Source organism: Octodon degus, unplaced genomic scaffold, assembly GCF_000260255.1.
Source record: "Octodon degus isolate 3935 unplaced genomic scaffold, OctDeg1.0 scaffold00140, whole genome shotgun sequence".
Lineage (NCBI taxonomy): Eukaryota > Metazoa > Chordata > Mammalia > Rodentia > Octodontidae > Octodon > Octodon degus.
In genome coordinates this window covers 1,789,403-1,809,299 of record NW_004524716.1, presented here as the reverse complement: position 1 = coordinate 1,809,299, position 19,897 = coordinate 1,789,403, and the positions used below count along the sequence as shown (strand labels likewise).

The 19,897-nt window shown below is 45.9% G+C and overlaps 1 pseudogene; it reads right to left on the bottom strand.

Moving 5' to 3' along the window:
- Positions 1-3,770: 3,770 nt before the first annotated feature.
- The window catches only part of LOC101579232, a 34,121-nt pseudogene continuing 17,994 nt past the window's right edge, over positions 3,771-19,897 (bottom strand).

Here is a 19,897-nt window from a genome sequence, read left to right as displayed (position 1 = left end):
ATTCTACTGAGCCATCTCCCCGGTCCCTCATGGAGGAAATTAAACATGAAATTACATAGTAAATACAATTAAATGATAATGCTGACACAACAGACTGAAACTTATGAGGCACAATGAAAACAGTCCTAGGAAGGAAAATTACAATGCTAAATCTACATTAGAAACCAGAACAATGTCAAATAAACAACCTACTGTTAAAAGTCAAACTTCTAGAAAAAGAGTAAATCAAATCCAAAGCTCATATGAAGAAGGAAACTATAAAGATAAAAACAGAAATTAATGCAATTGAGACTAAGAAAACAATACAATCAATGACTCAAAAAGTTGATTCTTTGAAATAATTAATAAAACTGATAAAAACCATTTGATAACCTCATCAAAAAGTAGGAAAAAAAAACACATTCAATCAATTAGGAATGAAAATGGAGAAATCATAACAGCCCTACAGAAATTCAGAAGATTGAAGATCTCTACTATGACAACCTATATTCTAATAAGATGGAAAACACAGAGGAAATGGACAGATCCGCAGACATAGTCCAATTGCAAAAACAAAATCAAGATACAAAGAGCTCCCCAAATAGACCTATAGATTTAACAACCAAATAACATGATATCAGCCAATGAAATTGAAAATGTATTTAAGAGCTTACCAACAAAGAAAAGCCCAGGCCCAGACAGATTCCCCGGTTGAATTTTACCTGAAATTTAGGGAAGAATGCCACTAACATTGAAATTCTCTAAGGAAATTAAAAGAGAAGTAGTATTCCAAAGTCATTCCTAGAAGTATGTGTTACCCTGATTCCAAAATCAGACAAGAACCCAACCAAAAAAAGAAAACTACAGGCCAGTTTCCCTAATGAACATAGATGGCAAAATCCTCAATAAGATACTGGCAAATAGAATACAGCAAATCATCAAGAAGATTATACACCATGTCCAAGTTGGATTCATACCAGGGGTGCAGGGATGGTTCAACATATGCAAATTAACAAGTGTAATACACCATCACAACAAAACCAAAGACAAAAATTACACGATCATCTCAATAGATGCAGAAAAAGCATTCGACAAAGTCCAACACTCTTTCATTGATAAAAATCCTACAAAAAATTGGAATAGATGGTCTTTATTTCAAGCTGATAAAAGCCAGCTATAATGAGCCAACAACTAACATCATACAAAATGGATGAAAATTCAAAGTTTCATCCACTTTCACCTCTCCTGTTCAGTATAGTTTTAGAAACATTAGCCATAGCAATTAGAAAAGAACAAGAAATAAAAGGAATAAGGATATGAAAGGAAGAAGTTAAATTATCATTTGCTGATGACATCATACTCTACATAGAAAGACCCCAAAAGCTCCCCAAATAGACCTATAGATTTAACAACCAAATTCAGTAGTGTAGAAAAATACAAAGTCAACTCTCAAAAATCAGTAGCATTCCTGTACATAAGCAACAAACTCACAGAGAGAGAAATTAGGAAAACCACACCCTTTACAATATCATCCAAAAAGAAAAAAAGAAAAGAAATACCTAGGAATCAATTTAACAAAAAAGTAAGAGTTCTATGTATTGAAAATTACAGTACTCTCAAAGAGGAGCTGAAACAAAATATCAGAAAATGGACAGATATTCCTTGCTTCTCATTTGGAAAAACCAACATAATGAAAAGGGCCCTTGAATGAAATTTCAGTCAAAACACCATTAGCCTCATATACTTCATGGAACAAGAGGAAACATTCCTAAAATTCATTTGGAAGCAGAAGAGACCTAGAATGACAAAAGCAATTCTGGGCCACAATGGCAAGTCAGTGGGTATCTCAATTTCTAGCTTGAAATTATACTACAGACCTACTTTGATAAAATCAGCATGGTATTGGAAAAAAAAAAAACAGGCTTGAAGATCAGTGGAACAGAATAGAAGTTTCAGGTGCAACTACAAACACACTACACCACATTATCTTCAACAAAGGAACCAAACACATTCACTGGAAGAAAGATAGACTCTTTAATAAATCGTGTTGGAAAAACTTATTTTCCATATGCCAAAGACTAAAAGTAGACCCATGTCTATAACCATGCAACAAATTAAAGTAAAAATGAATCAAAGATCTAAATATTACAACAGAAACCCTAAGTATTCTGGAAGAGAAAATTGGTGGAAACCTTGATGACACAGGGGTAGGTAGAGATTTCACAAACAAAATCCAGCCCACAGGGGACATACAACAAAGAGTCAACAAGTGGGCTATTACCTTATTAAAAAACTTTTACACAACAAAAGATATCACTAACCAAGTGAAAAGATAACCCACAGAGTAGAAAAGAATTGTAGCCAGCCGTCCTTCAGACAAAGAACTTATATCTATTCTTTATAAAAGGATTGAAAAAAATCAGGCCCCCAAAATTAAAATTAAAAGACCCAATCCAGAAATAAACATCTGAGATGAATACCCAATTCTCAGATGAACAAATACAAATAGCAAATAAATATTTGAAAAAAGTTCAACATCCTTGGTCATTTGAGAGATACAAATGTAAACAACACTGAGATTTCATCTCTCTCTAGAAAGTAGGGGTATCATCAAGAGAACAACCAATGACCAATGCTGTAGAGAAAAAGGAACCCTCCTCCACTGCTGGTGGAAGTATAGACTGGTTAAACCACTGTGGAAATCAGTGTGGAGATTTGTTTAAAAACTAGGATTAGAAGTCCCATTGGATTCAGCTATTCCCCTTCTGAGTAGAATTAAAAACATTTTAATTCCCCAGAAGAATTAAAAACATCATATCATAGCCATATATATGCACCCATGTTCATAGACTCACAATTTGTAATAGCTAAATCTTGGAAACAACCCAAATGCCTATTAACCAAAAAATGAATAAAGAACATCTGGATGTCAACCAAGAAATGAATAAAAGGATGCATTTTTTTTTTTTTTTTTTTTAACAGTAGAGTACTACTCAGCTATAAAGGATATTGTGCTTCTCTGAATAGGCTGGGCACATGAGTGTGGTCACTTTTCTTGGGATGGGCGGTGCAGATGGACATGGTTTTGTTCTGTGGTTTCCTGCCATGCCTGCCAGGGATGGCCTCACCCACTGGGCATCAGATTCCTGTCTCTTTCCTGTTATAAACAAAAGAAGAGTGAGGGAGGTGAGCATTGTTTTTCATGTCTTCCTGTAGGTCATGTGGGCAGTGCAGACAGCTTAACAAGAGAGAGCTGCGGGGGATGGAATGGGATGTGATGTTAGGGTTAGGTTTTTCCCGTGGCAAGGTAGAGCAGCAGAAGTAAAAGAAAAGGATGGAAAAGGTATTATTTGTTACCAATGAGCAGGACTCAAAGAGGCTCAGCAGCTTGAGGGCAGGGAGACAGGGAGTCCTCTCTCAGCTATAAAGGATAAACAAGACTTTTTTAGGCAAGTGGTTGCAACTCAAGACCATACTCAGAAGTGAAATAAATCGGACCCATGTGTGTAAACATCATATTGCCTCACCAGTGTGAGAATCTAAAAGAGTAAACAAGATCCAAAATGTACAATAGATATTGTGAATAGGGACAAAATTTTTTATTTTTTTTAAAAGACAAATAGTTTGTTTGGTAAGAAGGAGTAAAAAGATATTCTTAATTCCCCTTCTCACTTCTGCTGGCTGAACTGAATTGTGGTGGTCGATGGATGACTACACACGAGAATCCCTTCCCAGACTTTATCTTTTTGCAAAAATGCAGATGCCTGAGTTACATGAGTTGGAATTATTTTCTAGACAGAAGTGTCCACCATTGTGCTTTCCACCATGTCAGTGCTTGCTGCAGTCTCCTTCTTGTCTTCCGGCTTCACGGCAGGAAACAGGAGCACTTCCTTGATGCTGGAGTCTGTGAGGGACGTGGTTACGTGGTTGATGCCCATGTCCCAGCCAGCTGTCAGGGGCAGCCCACACTCCAGGGCTGTGCAGAAGTTCTCATCGATGAACACAGCTTCATGGTCACCAGCAGCCTTGGCCTGTTCTTCAAACAGCTGCCACTGCCTCATGGGATTGTTCAGCTCGGTGTAACCGCTGCACACCTCTTTCTTCATGACGAAGAGCTCAAAGCCCTCTGTCAGGCCCTCTTTAGAGTGATGCCACTTAGCTGACGGGCTCATGATCTGTGAGTGATCACAGATGAACATGGGATTGATGCACACCACTTCCAGGAACTCCCGACAAGCTTAGCAAGGAGCCTGGCTGTGGTCCGAGGTGGAGGGCATGCAACAGCTTTTTTTTTTTTTTTTTGTTACCGGGGATTGAACTCAGGACCCTGCCCTTGCCAGTCAAGCACTTATTCTACTGAGCTAGCTCCCCGATGGCAGAAGTGTTTTTTTTGTTTGTTTGTTTTTTGTTTTTCCGGAATGCCTTCAAGGCATGACTGGCAGTCTTGTGTTGTGGGGATCGAACCAAAGCAACCGGAGCCTGACTTCTTTGTTGAAGCAGCCACTTAAAGAACTGAGCTACGGGGCAGGCCCCCGTGCAACAGCTTTTGCTACAAGGGTATCATCAAGAATTTTGTGAGTTTCTTCTGTTTTTTAAGAGGGTGGTTTCAGGCAGCTTCACCCCTAGGGCTTTCTCCAGCTCTTCCACCACGCTGATTCTCCAGAGGAGCAGGGTGAAGTCCGTCTCGTAGGCTTGGCGCTGGCGACCTTCTGGGTGACAGGTGATCTTGTAGCTGCCAGTATGCTCTTCACCAGCCCTGAAACCAGCTTCTCTGTGATTTCCATGAGATCATGACAGTCTGCATAGGCCATGTAGAACTCACAGGTGGTGAATTCAGGATTGAGTCAAATCAATTCCTTCATTCCGGAACTGGCATCCGATTTCACAAACCCAGTCAATGCCTCCAGTCACCAGCATCTTATGGTAGATCTCTGGAGCAATCCTCATGTATAAGGTCATGTCCAGCTCATTGTGATGAGTGATGAAAGGCTTGGCCACCACACCCCCTGGGGTGACATTCATCATGGGAGTATCAATCTCCAAGAATCGCAGCTCATCCAAGAAACTTCTAATGTACATGACGATCTTAGAGGGGATGATAAACTGTTGCTGACTCACAAAGTCATTCAGCATCAGGTCCAAGTATCTCTGTCCATATCATGTTTTCTTGTCTTTGAGGCCCAAGTGTAGGTGAGGTAACATGTACAGGCAGGGGGACAACAGTGTGATCTCACAGGGGATGATGCTTAGCTCACCCTTCTTGGTTTTCCCAGGATTCCCCTGAACTCTGATTATGTCTCCCTCATGCAGTTTGTTGTTAATATGAATAAATTCCTGCTCTGATATATAATTCCTGGGATTGACCTTGATTTGCAACTTGACTCCCTCTCCTCAGGGGTTGTAGAAGATGAGCTTCCCCTCAGAAACTCTTGTAGCATGGATTCTACCTGCCACCTTCAAGGTGGTGTCAGTCACATGATCCCCAGGCTGCAGGTGACTGTATTCTTTGATGAAGTGGGTGAGTGAGATGTCTATGTGGAACTTGTGTGGGTGTGGATCCCTGCCACTGACCTCTGGCTGGTGCACTGCTTGACTGTGGCTCTTGTCATACTGATTTTGGTCCAGGCTCTCTTCCTCGACACCCACACCATTATCAGTAGTGTGCTTGGTGGCAGCTGCAGTAGTTTGGCTTAGCTGTTTCTCATCGAGCTCTTTCTGCTTGGCCTCCTTCTCTGCCACTTTCTTCTTGACTTTCAGGCATCTTTTTAGCTCATTATTGCTCAGTTTTGGCCCCCTGCACCCTTCTCATCTCTCCAATAACCCAATGAGAAAGTGACCAAAACGTTTTAAATGAAAAAAAAAAAAAAAAGTTACAGGAGGAAGGGGAAAAGAAGGAAGGGAAAACAAAAGAAAAAAAATATATAGTATACACAAGACAGTTAACATAGTTATATAGTTGGCTCCTCTTGGTTTACTGAGGGGAAAGTTTTATGCTAGTAATTATCTAGACTGTAGTATAGCTTGTACTCTGAACAACTGCTGTGAATAGCACAATGCGGAATATGTTGAGTAGTGCTACTCTCCTACTAGCCTGTTTTGAAACTCTGTTTTATTTTTCTGTTTAAAATAAAAACGAAGGGTAGGCTAAGGTAGAGGGCACTGTAGCCACGCACGACGGACACTGTCCTCACCTCTGCGGCCCACAGCTGCCTTCGCATGTCCCTTCTGGTTGCCCTCAGACACCAGCAATGTTCGAAGCCCACATGGACCCTGGCTGGCAGGAGCGGGCAGCTTGATTTTGTGCTTGTTGGGTCCAGCCCATCTGGCTCTCCCTGTCCTCCCATGCTCTGTCCAGCCCTGCTGACACCACCTGGCCACATCAGAAGGGAGCTGGTAGCTCTTGAGTCAGGAGAAGGCAGTGCACAGGAGTTGCTGAGAAATTCATACAAATTTCTACGTACTACCGTCCCCTGTCCTGAGCCTCTCTCCTGCTGCAGTGGGGAGCACAGCCTATGGGTGAGGGCCTTCCCTCCCTAGTCAGTCTCTCACCAAGTACTTCCTTATGGGAAGGGGCATCATTCTCTGGGTGCTGCCAGGAGCTTTTCTAGGTCTCTGGGGATTTCACTCAGAGCCTCCATTTACCTTGTGAAGTGAGGAGGGGGCTGTGGGGCCACAAAGCTGTGAGGGTTTAGAGTCCGCTGGGAGGAAGCTATTCACCTGCATGTGGGCTTTAGGAGAGGAGACACATGCCAGGAGACAGGTGCAGGCCACGGCTTCTGCAGCCTGGCAGAGATGGCAGCTTGGTCCCTGCTCTGGGAGGCTGGCCGCAACCTTACTCCCACCCCACCAGCCCACTTGGGCCTTAACGTCCCTGGCTCAGCCTTCCCAGCGTGCTATGGTCCTCATTGTTGCTGGGTGCCTCCAGGTGAGTCTTTGGTTACAATGAGGAAAGGTGGGTCTTTGGTTATGACAAGGAAAAGAGCTGGCAAGCTGGGTGACCTTGCTTGGACTGTGTGGGTGCCCAGTGACTTCAACTGTGAGTCTGCAACGCGGAGATAGAAGCCGCATGAACGTCCTAGGGTGTGGCAGGAATGAAAGTCCCTCTGTGCAGAGCACTTGGAACAATTGTCTGGGATGTGGAAAGTGGACCATGATTACTTGCTACTCTGCGACCATTCCGCAGGGGCAAAGAGGCACACCTGTCTTTCACTGGGCCTAGCGTTAGAAAGCAGGGAGGACGGTGGCTGCTCACCTCGGGAAGGATTCCCACTATGGCTGTCTGCCGCAGCACTGTGACATCCACCGTGCTGGGCTGACTCTGCCCAGGGCTGCTCTCTGTCAGAGAGAGTGAGGGCTGCAAGCATGACAGCTACCCTCCTGGGACAACCTGCTCTGTCATGCTGCAGCCTTTTCTTAAAGGTCAGCAGAGCAAAGAGACCCCACTAGAATTTATCTCTGTTGATAAGGCCAGCAGACATAGGCTCTAAAAATAAATCTCAGTAAGATTTTAAGTAAACACTTTCTCAACAACCATTCAGCCCACGACTTCTCTTCTCTCCTAGAGCACTGTGACCTATAGTGAGTCCCATTCCACAGAAAAGGAAATGTCATAGGACTCGTGGAGGAGGGGCTCCCCTGCAGATAGTTAGGGCCACTGAGTTAACCACCTGCTTTGGCTGAAGGACCTGCGGCCTCTGGGCAAGGGAATGGGAGTGGGGCCCACTGCAGCGTGCCTGCGTGTGGACCGGGGTTCATGCAAGCATGAGACCCCAGCCCTGCAGGGAGGGCCAGTGGTCCAGGCTGTGTCACCTTTGGCCCTCTGCACCTCGTAGGGGGCTCTCAAAGATGCTCAGGGCTGTTGTTTCTGTCCTGTCTGCCTGGGCAGGGAACGGCAAGTGCAGGGTTGAGAAGGGCAGGCTGAGAAGTGAGCTGTGGGGCTGCGTGGTCACAGCCAATCCCTTTCCTCACTTTGAGACAATGAAAGGTCAGGGGGCCACTGGCAGCTCCACCTCTGGGACTCCACTGAGGGTTGGTGCCATGGGTGGGAGGGAGCTGCGGGGTCCCGTGCCCATCCCCCACTGTTATTCCAGCCAAAGGATGGAGGGCGCTGTTGGCCTTCGGAGCTCTGGTTGAGGCTGACCAGCATGTGACTGCAGCTGGCCAGAGGCCAGGCTGGGCCCAGGGGTCCCAACACACAAGGGTTTGCTCTCTGTCCCAGAATGCCAGGCAAGAGGCATGGTGACAAAGAGCGGAAGAAGAGCTTCAGTCAGGGCGGCCACGCCTGGGAGACAGATGAAGCAGCTCATAATCAAGAAGCTCAAGCTCTGCCTTGGAGAGAGGCAGGAACCCGACTGAGGGTTTGCACAGCTGGGGTCCGCAGAGGAGGCAGCTTGCGCGGCGGCTGAAGCCCGAACTGCTTGCCCGTTTCTGGACTGGAGCTTGGAGGTTTCCCAGGAAGTCTGCAGGGCTCCCAAGAACTGGTTGTTCTGCTTGCTGGGGTGGTGGGCAGGTGAGCTCCCAGCAGGTTGGCAATGAGGCTGGGCTCTTTCTGGAATCAGGTGGCTGCAGGTTCAGGGCAATTCTGGAGACTCTGGGCAATGCTCGGGATCTGGAACAGGACCCTGACAGCTGGCATCTGACCACCAGTGCACATCGTGAAAATCAATCAGCTCTCCTCTTGGTATCCCCATTCAGGTGAGGTGAATAAGGACACAGGTTCTCCTTTAGTGATTAACACGCCCAAGCAGAGCAAAGAGGCAGAGCTTTATCGGCTGTTAGTCACCAGTGGGACACCCGCAGGCCTTGCCTCTATTTCTGCTACAGTGCCCACCATGAAGAAATATTGTTGTCCTCTTCTTGCGTTTCTGGTTTGGAATCTGCGGGTGAAAAAGATGCATTTTCTCCTAATTTGGGTGGATGATACTCTAATCATCAGCGGCTGCAGGCAAAGGCACAGCCTTGGAATTGAGGTGAAGAAAGGGAAATGACAGCCTCGGGAAGACTGGCCTCAGACAAGGAGAGGGGCTACCGCCCAACGCGAAGCCTGCAGGAGCAGCCGCTCAGCCCTCCCCGCGGCCCTGTGCGTCCTGCTGGTGGGCACTGGCCCTCTCCTTACCAAGCACTTGGTCTGTGTTGTCTGATTAATTCCCAGAATCACATCAGCCTTCAGCCAGGCTTAGCCTCATCTTACAGATCAGAAAACTGCAATTCAAAGAGTTAAGGTCACTTTCTCAGGGTCACACTGCTGGCAGCAAGAGCTCAGATTTGAACTCAGATGGGTCTGCTTTGCAACATTATCTAACTGCGCAATGTTGCCTGAATACCAGGACGCCGCTCTGTAGCCACAACCCTTCATGAGTCCTGTCTTTGAAGGAATCCAACCATCAATTTTCTTTCACCAGGGAAAAGAAGAAAGGGGGAGACACGTATACACAAGGTGGCTAAGATAGTTTTACAGCTACCTTCTCTGAGTTGTTTGAAAAGAATGACTTATGCTAATATTGGTTAGACAAGATATCGCATCTCTATCTTGTACTGTGGTGAGTATTAAGACAACAATACGTTTTTCTCTCGCTTTTTCTCTGTTTCAGGCCCAGCCCTGCCTCGCTTCCCTTCTGCACCTTATCATGTGTTTTAAGATAAGGATCTGGAACTTTCTCACTGAGGATTTAACAGGTGACAGCAGTGTGTTCTACCTCCTGCCCCCAAGATTTGCCCTTATTTTCTAAAGAGGTACCTGGGATTGAATCCAGGGCCTTCCCCCTGGGCTATATCCCCAGACCTCTTTTATTTTTTTGTTTTGAGATATGGTATCACTGAGCCTGAGGTTGAACTTGTGATCCTCATGCTTCAGCCTCCCAGACTGAGATTTGTCTGAAGTAGAATCTCAGCCTCAAGTAGGAAATTCTTAAAGGAAACGATGAGGTAGCCAGGCTGCGGGGCACTGTCGTGGCCGTAGGAAGCCCTGCTGCGCCCCTGCTGGCACATGGGTAAGGCTTATTCTGTTGGTGGGCAGGCCCTGAGAAGAGGGATCAGACAGAAAATGACCAGACCTTAGCTGAAAACCAATTCAATAGTAACTTGACCAAGAAATGCAGCTAGCAAATGCCTGAGTTTGGATTTAAGCCCATTCACCTGACCACTCATGAGATGTCTTCAATCTTAAAGAATTATTTTGCTGTGCGTTTCAACACAGAGATGAAATACAGTCCTTCTCTGTATTCCCAAAGGGCTGCATAGGCAGATAAATGAATTGAATCGATGCAGTAGGGTTCTGTGTGGTGGGTGTGGTGGTGGTGTCCCAGGCAGGCCCTAAATAGCGGACACATAGCTAGTCCCAGTCCAAAGCAGGAGCCAAAGAAGAAAAATGGAGCTTTGGGCCTCCTTGCCCATCCCAGGAGCCAGGGACAAGTGGGAGGGGCCACAGTGGCTTCAGACGGGGCCTCTTCAAATGTCCTTTCACCTCTCTGCTGGGAGCCACCCGACCTCACTGCAGCATTCAGAAGATTCTTAGATAATTATAAAGTGCCATGCATTTCTTGGTATATTTAGGCAGCCGAAATGTATAGGAATCATCATTTTTCCTTCCTTTCCTGGTTCATCAGAGGATGATTTAAAAATATGCCTGGCTTGAAGAATCAAGGATTAAAAAAAAAGGTGGGAGCCTAAGGTATAAATGGAAAATAGATGAAACCCAAAGTGTTTTCAAGGTGTCTTTTTCTCTGTGTTTCTATTTTGCAGGTTTTAAGAGCAGAATTAAAGTGTAAAGTAGAGGGAACGTTCTCTGATGCAGCATTTACATAAGAAACACATTCAGAAAAAAGAGGCTGTGATTCTGAAATTGTCCTTAATACGCTGCACTGAACATTTCCTTTGGGATGGGGGAGCTTTAGATCAGAGGACGAAGCTTGCGGGCCCAGTGTGCAGCTCTCCCACAACTAAACTTCCACCTTAGGGAAGGACCACCCCTGGCACAGCTCCATCTTCTCAGGCATTCATTTGTACAGTTCACCGGGGCCCGCCCCCCTCCACCTAACAAGCCCGGATGTTGAACGTGGGCCATGTCACGGACCTTGGCAAACTGCACGAGGCACCGCTTGTTTCTAGTGGTTGGGTATTTTGCTATAGAAAGTTACTCACAGGCCATCTAACTGGCTAGAGGACTCCGAATTAATGGGAATCACACAACATGTCGCACCCCCCCACATCTCCACATTACATATTTGTGTATTTGCACCTACCTTATTTGAAATAAAATTGTTATATGATAAACTGCAAATAATTTTACCCCTAAGGAAAATGCTAATAACACAAGGTTATCTACTGTGGCATAATGAACTCCCTCAGTTTAGTGATTTCAATGGCAGCCCTTTCGTTATGTACCATGGTTTTGTGGATTGGGAGTTAGGGTAGGGCTCCACTGGGCAATTCTCCTGCTCCAAAGTGACACTGATTGAGGTCACTGGGTGGCATTCATTTGGTGGTAAAGTTGGTCTTGAGGATCCAAGACAGTTATACTGACACAGTTGACACCCCCGCAAGGAAGGGTGGAAGGCTAGACCCCATGGCCTCTTTTCCATCCACGTAGACTCTGTCCCTCACCTCGGTCATTTCTTTAGCAAGAGGGTCAGGTCCTGCATGACAGCCCTGGACTCTAGGACCCAGTGTTCCCGCCCACTTCAACTGCCAGTCCCATCAAAGGCCTTTCTTTGGCGTCTAGCGTCATCAGTTTCTTCTTCATCCTCTCTTCTCTTCCACCTACTCAGGCTCAAATGCCCATTCACTATACTCAGAACTGGCTCATAGTCGCTTTGTCATCTATTATTGGTCAAAGAAACTTATAGGTCAGCCCAGAAGCATGAGACAGGAAACATACCTCCCTGCACCCCACTATGAAACCAGGATCAATGAATTTATGACCTTCTCTACTCTACTACGCTCACTACTAATAGAGTTTTTGTTTATTTTTCCACAGATAAGAGTAGACTTCTTAGAATCATAGAAAGTAGATTCATAACAGGACTTAAAGACTACCTAGGGCACATTCTAATTTTACGATAAGGTAACCTAGGATCAGGAGAGAGCTACTAAACTGGGTTGCATCACCACTAACTACAACCCAGGTATTTTGACCTCAGAGTCAATAAAATATTCCTGAATGCCCACCTGGTTCATAGTCCAGCATGAACACAGAAAGGAAAAATAGGAATTTGACTGCCAGGCAGTTCTGTGTGTCCAAGAGATTGCAATTCAATGGAAGAGGAGAGTCCAAAATAACCTCAAGGCAGGTAAAATAAGAATTGCAAATAATAGGCACAAGAATATGTCTTTCCAGAAGAATTAAAAACATCATACCACAGAAATACATGTGCACCCATGTTTATAGCAGCACAATTTGTCATAGTAAACCTTAAAACCTACTCAAATACCTATCAATTGGGAATGGATTTTAAAAAAAGATGTGGTTTTCTTATACAAGGGAGTAATACTTAGCCATAAAAAGGATAAACTGGAGACTTTTGTAGGTAAATGGATGGGACTCAACACCATACATGGAAGGGAAACAAATCGGACCCATATGTGTAAGCATTGTATTATCTCACTAGTGTAGGAAACTAAATGAGTAAATAAGATCCAAAATGTACAGTAGATATTGTGGATTGAACTGGGAGGAAACTTTACAAAGAAGAGATGAACTGTAATGGGAAAGGGGAAAGGAAGAAAAGGGAAAAGAAAAGAATATATATTTGATAGTTATACAGCTAGTTTCTCTTAGTTCATTGAAAAGAAAGATTTCTGCTAATATTGTTTGGACAACAATATGCCTACATCTCCTACTCTGAAAAACTACTACAAAGACAACAATACAGAATGTATTAATTATTGTAATTCTCCTACTAACCTGTTTTTTTTAAAAAAATGAATTTAGGACAAGGTGTACAGAGTGTACAGGGTCTCACTATGTAGATTGGACTCATAGTGATCCTCCTGTTTTCAACCTCCCAAGCGCTGGGATTACAGGTGCATGCCACCATGTCTAGTTTCAATCACCATTTCAGCATGCCCCTGGGGCAGGGCTGGCACAGCATGCTGGGGACTGAACCCTGGCCGCTGCGCTCTGTCTAAGTAGGGGCTTTAGTCTGCTGAGTTATCTGGCTGGCCCAAATTAGTTAGTATTTCTTTTTTCTTTTTGTGGTACTGGGTATTGAAATCAGGATATTACGCTTGCCAGGTAGGCACTTATTCTACTGAGCTACTTCCCCGGCCCTACTAACCTGTTTTGGAACTCTATTTTATCGTTACATTTTCTGTTTAAAATAAAATTTTAAAAAACTTAATTTCATAGTTTTATTTTCAAAGTAGCTGCTCAGATTACCAGATACAGGCATGCAAAATTGGCCAAACAACATAAGCACTGTTTCTTTCCTTTCAATAACTAATAGAAATTAGTAGTACAATTATCTTAGCTATCTTGTAATCTCTGTTAGTTTCCTATCATCTTGTTTTGAAATTCTGTATTATTTTTATTGTTTATTTTCTCTTTAAAACAAAATAAAATTTAAAAAAGAATACATATAACAAGCCACGAAATCCCAACGGAAATGCATCTAATATGACTAGCGAGGGACTCAGAAGACCAGGAATTTGACACAGATCTTTCAGGATGGATGAGTGCAATTCTAACTGAGCATCCTGGAGCAGGCAGGGGGCAGTAGCCACAGTACACTAGATAGAGAGGAAAACATAAGCAGGAAAACGAGGCGCTGCTGCAAACTGAGACGTGTGCGGCACTATCAGGGACCTATCTGAGGAGCAGGTGCTCCTACAGCAGAGATGGGAACCCGAAGCTAGACTAGGCTCTTTGTTTGTGGCCTCAGGGCTTCACTGTGTAGTTTAGTCTGTCTTTGAACTCACTATGCATTCAAGGTTGGCCTCATCCTCATGGTGAGCCTCCTGCCTCGGCCTCTTGAGTGCTAGTATTGTAGGCGTGGACCACCATGGCCTGTGCTTCTCACAGAAAAGCATTTCAGGGTATGTCAGTGCAAAACAAAGTTATATTTATTAGAAAGAATCAAGAAGTACACATTCAGAGAAAACCAGTGGGTGCTGGAAGGGTAAAGTGCACTACAGTTTAGGATTGAGTATATTTATATGATTTTAGGGTGTCTTTAGGAGGGGTAATCCAGGGTGTTTATTTCTTGAGTACCTTCTATTTGTCTCCTTAGGTTGAGTTGCCCATTAGTTGGCTACAGCAAAACCTGGCTTTACAGACAAGGTTATAATGCAAACCACTTGCTCGTGTTTGAAGTTTGGAGATGTGGTATCCAACTAACAATGCTGGGTTTTGTTTTTGTACCAGGAATCGACCTCAGGACTTCACACTTGCCAGGCAGGCACTTGTGCCGCTGAGCTATATCCCCAACCCAACAGTGCTGCTTGTTTAAGAGCGGAGATCTTTGGAATTTATGAGCTTATACTATTGGAAGGAAAACACAGGCCAGATTTACGGACTTTTGGGGATTTAAGAGTGAGGAGCCTAGAAGGAAAACAAACCTAGGGGTAAAAAAGGCATTATTAACCTTGGGTAAGTTCGTTTGTGTTTTCAAGCTGTAGTTTTCTCAAAATTACAACCTTAAAATGACAATTTCCTGCGTCCTCTCTAACCTGTCTTTATTTCTTCCATCCTGCCTAAGGGAAACAATGAGCTAGGTCAGGGTGAGGAGCGAGGATTTATGTCTGTGTCTTACACCCTCTGGAACACACTCTTCTCGGAGCCCAAAGGGCCCATTAATCCAATTATCTGTCCAGACTCTGCAAGCAGATCATCTAAGACGCCTACCCGAGTGCCTGGGCCCAGCTGTTCTTACTGCCGAGTAGATAAGAGATTCTCCATGCATGCCTGTTCCTTTTGCAACACTGCTGATCAAACCCAGGGCCTCACACATGTTAAACAACCTGTCAGTCTCTGAGCGACATCTCCAGCTCTCCAACAATGCCTTTAAAATAGCCCAATGAAGGGCCGGCCAAATAGCTCAGCAGATTAAAGTGCCTGCTTAGGCAGACGCAGGGGCCGGGGGTTCGATCCCCAGGCCTGCTGTGCCGACCCTGCCCCCAGGGCGCACTACGATGGCAATTGAGACTGGGTGTGGTGGTGCATGCCTGTAATCCCAGCTCTTGGGAGGCTGTAAACAGGTGGATCATTTTGAGTCGGATCTAGTAGTGAGACCGTGAACACCCTGTAGACCCTTCCCTAACAAATAAAAATAAAAAAAAAAAAAAAATAGCCCACTGCCAAATGATTAATAGATCCTCTGGAATAGGCTCTATGTCTTGTGTTTGTTTTAAACTCTGATTTTAAGGTACTAGGGCAGTTTTTTTCATGAGTCACCTGCAGAGTTCATTAAAACATGCCTGACTCTTTCCACTTGCAGAATTTCTGGAGCCCATGAATTAGCATTTGGAACACGTTCTCAGGCAGGGTTTACTCCCTGGCCCATCCCTTGAGAATCAGCGCACTACATGAAGGACCTAACCAGTTCTGCATCTAAATCTGCCTCTGTGGCAATTCTGTCACTGAAAAGAGAACTGAGATGGCAGAGCACATGGCACAAAGCCTTGCTCCTCAAGGTGCGGTCCCTGGACCAGAAGCCCAGGCATATCTGAGAGAGCGCTCATCCGAAGAATCCCAGGCATCCTGAGCCAGGGTCTGCCTTCTAACAAGGCTGTCCGGGTGACTGTAGGCCCGGTACCACCGGAGAAGACCGTTCATCTCCCCCATCACCTCCTGAGTCTTGACAGACTCCCAGGTTCCCCAGGTTAGCGGAGTTCCCCAGGCACAGCAGCTGGAGGGACTCAGGCGAGACAGGCACCAACTGAGGCATCTACGATACACAAACTCTCCTGATCTTCAAAATTCCTACACTATGAATATGCTAATAGAAGCTAGCTAATAAAATATGACTTTGTTTTCTAGCCTTTTTGCAGATTACAAAAAACTATGGCTAGCACTACATCTATTTAAAAATGTTGGAATATCCAACACAAGCACAGAGAAGGAAAACAAACTCTAATTGCTCAACTATTGGGAAGAATTTACTGCTTTAAATTTCTTTACCTCCTGACAAATTTTGCTACCATATGCTCACAAATCTGTGGCCCTAATACAGTGGTGGCAAGCATGGTAGAGCTGTGCCCAAGCCGCAACCGCAAACCCACTTATTACAAAATGCCAGCACTTTGATTAAACCTGAACACTGAGGGTTCAGTTGAGAAAAAACAACTGTTATCCGATGCTCAGCTATTGGGGCGACTGGGATTGAGAGACAACAGAGAGAGGGCTCTGCGTGCCCCTGCAGCACGCGTGACACAGGCTCGCCACCACCGTCCTAGCCCTTGTTCACAGAGCTTGTTATTGTGAATTCAGGTGTTGATTATACGGGGAGGATTATATCATCACGATTATATTATTCAGGTGTTCTTTATACCGCTCGGCCGCTGCTCAAAACTGAATGTCCCCAGATAGTTCTCAGTGTTTTGCCTAAGGGGAACTTTCCTCTGCCTGATAGTCAGGACATTTAGTGGTCCATTCCACCAAGGTGTTGCACAACGGATTTGGCATTCACTTTCTTTTGGTGTGGATTGCTCTAAACTAAATCCCTTGGCTTGTTTCCATGGTGGACGGTCAACCACGGTGAGGTAATGAAAATCTTCCCAGCTTCTCCTAAGGCTCTAGCCTCCTCTAGTCAATTAGTCCAGTTTGATGTCTCCCAGGGGAAGGTTGCCCCAAGGATCTGCCCTACTCTTTCTGATTTCCTGTTCGATCCCTCTGTGTCCTTTTGCCCATCTCATGACCTATCGGTTCTTCCTAAACCTCTAAACTTGAAATTTGATTTTTGCCAGAAGAGGAAAAAAAAAAAAAACCTACCTGAGGAGGCCCAGAGAGCGTTGTCATACCCAGTGCTGCGCTGGCCGGGCTCCAAGCAAGACTCCTCCCCAGGGCAAGGCTGTTATCACCGGATGCTGTGCTTTTCTGTTTTTAGCAAAGGAATAGCATTATTTGGGAATGAAAAAAGGTCTGGCCCACGTGAAAGAAGAAAGTCGAAGGCTGCCAGCAGATGCGTGATACCTAGTGAAGGCATAATCAGTCTTCTTGTCGAGGTATGTATGGCTCTGTATGAGTAGACACAGCCTGCGACACAGCTCCAGTCCACTTTAATTGGGAATGTCGTCATGTGGGAGGAAGGAGCGGGGGAATTGCCACATAGGATTTTTGAGGGTACAGAGGTATGTGGCCAGTTTTGAAAATAACAGTGGACAAAACTTAGTGATTGTGAATGGCATCGGTGGTGGGGGGGTGTCCACATTGCTGAGAGACTTCGCTGTAGGTTTCCCTAAGTACAAAAGGCCCAGGAGTTGGAACATCTGAAAGGCGACGGAAATGCTTTGAGGCAGTTGGCTGGCCAGGTGTCTGAGGACGACAGCACCCGCAGGAGAATGTCGTAGTTTATAGCCTGTGCGACCCGTGGTTCTGTAGATCCGGAACCTCAGCCTGGAAATGCAAGGTGGCCGGCTCTGCAGGAGTGATTGTGGTCTAGTGCCCAAGAGTCCAAGGTAAAACTTGGTGGCTCACTGTTGGTTCACTGTAGGAACTCGCCTCCCCATTGACTAATTCGACACATCTCTTTGCACGCCTACCATGGGCTCTAATCCCCTGCCCTGTTTCTGCTTATATTCTAACATATAAGCAAATCAGTAACTGAAGCGTCTGGTGGTAGTGTGTGCTGTGAGAAAAACAGGGCAAGCTGAGGGGAAGAGAAAGTGTGGAGGTGGCAGTGAGGCAGGGTTTGTTCTTTCTTCACTTAGCAATGTCAGGAAAACCCCTGCTGATAAAGAGCCATCTGAACAGTGACCAGGAGTGAGGCCCAGGGCATCTGCTATCAGGCCTCTGGAAAGGCTCAACTCCTTTCGGAGAGGCACGAGTGTTGCAATGGGGGTGGCAGCGCAGGCCTGTAGTCCCAGCACTTGGGAGGCTGAGGCAGGAGAGTCCTTGTGAGTTCCAGACCAGCTTGGGCTACACAGTGAGCTCAAGGCCAGCCTGAGCTGCATCTTCAGTAGGGGCTACCATGGCTGCAGAGAAAGGGTGGGGCGGCTTGAGGTTAGAACCTCCCTAGCAGGCCCGGATTGTGTGTGTGTGATGTTGAAAATCCTAGATCCTGGAGGGGAAGGGAGAAAGCGGGGAGCTCAGTGGGGGTGGTGTGTAGTGAGGGACGTAGGAGATGAAATGGTGGGCACCAGAGCTGGTGGTGGAGAAAGGTGCTTGGAGAAAGGTTCACGATGCAATGTGCATTTTGAAAAAAGAAAAAAAAAAAAAAAAAAAAAAATTTTTTTTTTTTTTAATCGGGGATTGAACTCAGACCCTTGCGCTTGCCAGGGAAGCGCTTATTCCACTGAGCCATCCCCCCCGGCCCTGCAATGTACATTTTGAGAGCGCTGCAGAGTGAAGGGTTTTGCTGAGGGTTTGGAAGTGGTACGTGAAGAAGTTACCAGTCTGAGGAACTAAGCACGCACACGTGTGCCTGTGTGTATGCAGGTGTGTGTGTGCGTGCATACGTGCGCGTGCGTGCGCATGCGTGCGTGTTGCTGGGGAGGACTCCGTAAGTTGGCTTCAGAGACCTTGTCGCTGACGTGCCCCTGGAGATCTTCAGGTGACAGAGCCGGAGCACACCATTCTCTGGAATTCAGTGGGGAAATCTGGACCGGAGATCTAAATTTGGAGTTACAGCCTGTAGGAGACATTCAAAATTCCAACCCTAGATAAAAGGACTTAGAAAAAGAGTGCATCTTGAGAGCCGGGAGCCCTGGGATGGAAGGCAAACCCGAAGAAGAAGCTGGGGGTGGGGGGAGCCGCTTGGCGGGAGAGCGCCTGAGAGCGAGGGCTGCGCTGAACGTGTGGGTGAGCTGAACGCATCGGTGAGCTGGGTGCTAAGGCTGACCTCCTGGGGCAACCCGCTCGCGTCGCAGCTGCCGTGCTTTGAACCTGTGTCCCTCGGGCTTCCTCTGGGAAGTTACAAGTAACTGGCGTGTGGTGTTGGGGACCTTTGGGAGGTGATCAGATCATGACAGCTGTGCCTCCATGCGTGGATGAGTTCCTCAGGGGTCAGTGGACCTTATGCAGGGAATGGGTTGGTCATGACCAGAGCGGGCCCGGTACAGAGCTAGTCTGGCTGCCTCTTGTGCGCTCCTGGCTCTTCCTTGGAGCTCTTCAGAGGCCCGACAGAAGGCCTTGCCAGATGTGTGGGCCTGGAGCGTGGGCTTCCAGCTTCCCAAACTGTAAGAAGTATTTTTTTTTTCTTTATAAATTATCCAATCAACCTGGGCACGGTGATACATACTTACAATTCCAGCATTTGGGAGGCTGAGGCAGGAGCATTGCAGTGAATTGAGGCCAGCCTGGGCTGCAGAGTGAATTCAAGGTGAGCACGAACTGTAAGAACCTGTCTCAAAAAGCAAAACCAAATGACCCAGTCTCGGATGCTCTAAGACACTAACCTTGGCAAGTGCGGTGTCAAAAAATGGATGGCAATAAAGGTCTCATCAGTCCGGGTTCCCTAAGACAGAATAAAGGAAAGGGAGGGAGGGGGTGAGCATCAGATTGGGACCTCAAGTGTTTTGCTGGAAAGGAAACCAGAGAATGCCAGCCATAGTGTGTGTATGTGGGGGCAATAGAGGTTTCTGTTTATTTGTTTTGCTGTAGTTTGGTTTTCTTTTAGGATGTAAATGACCCGTATGGGAGATCAGCTCCCAGGCAGAAGAGGGCCTTAAGAAGGGCATGGGGCTTGGGGGTGGGGGGGAATGGCTCAGTAGAATAAGCGCTTGCCTGGCGCCTGAGTTCAATGCCCGGTTCTGAAAAAAAAAAAAA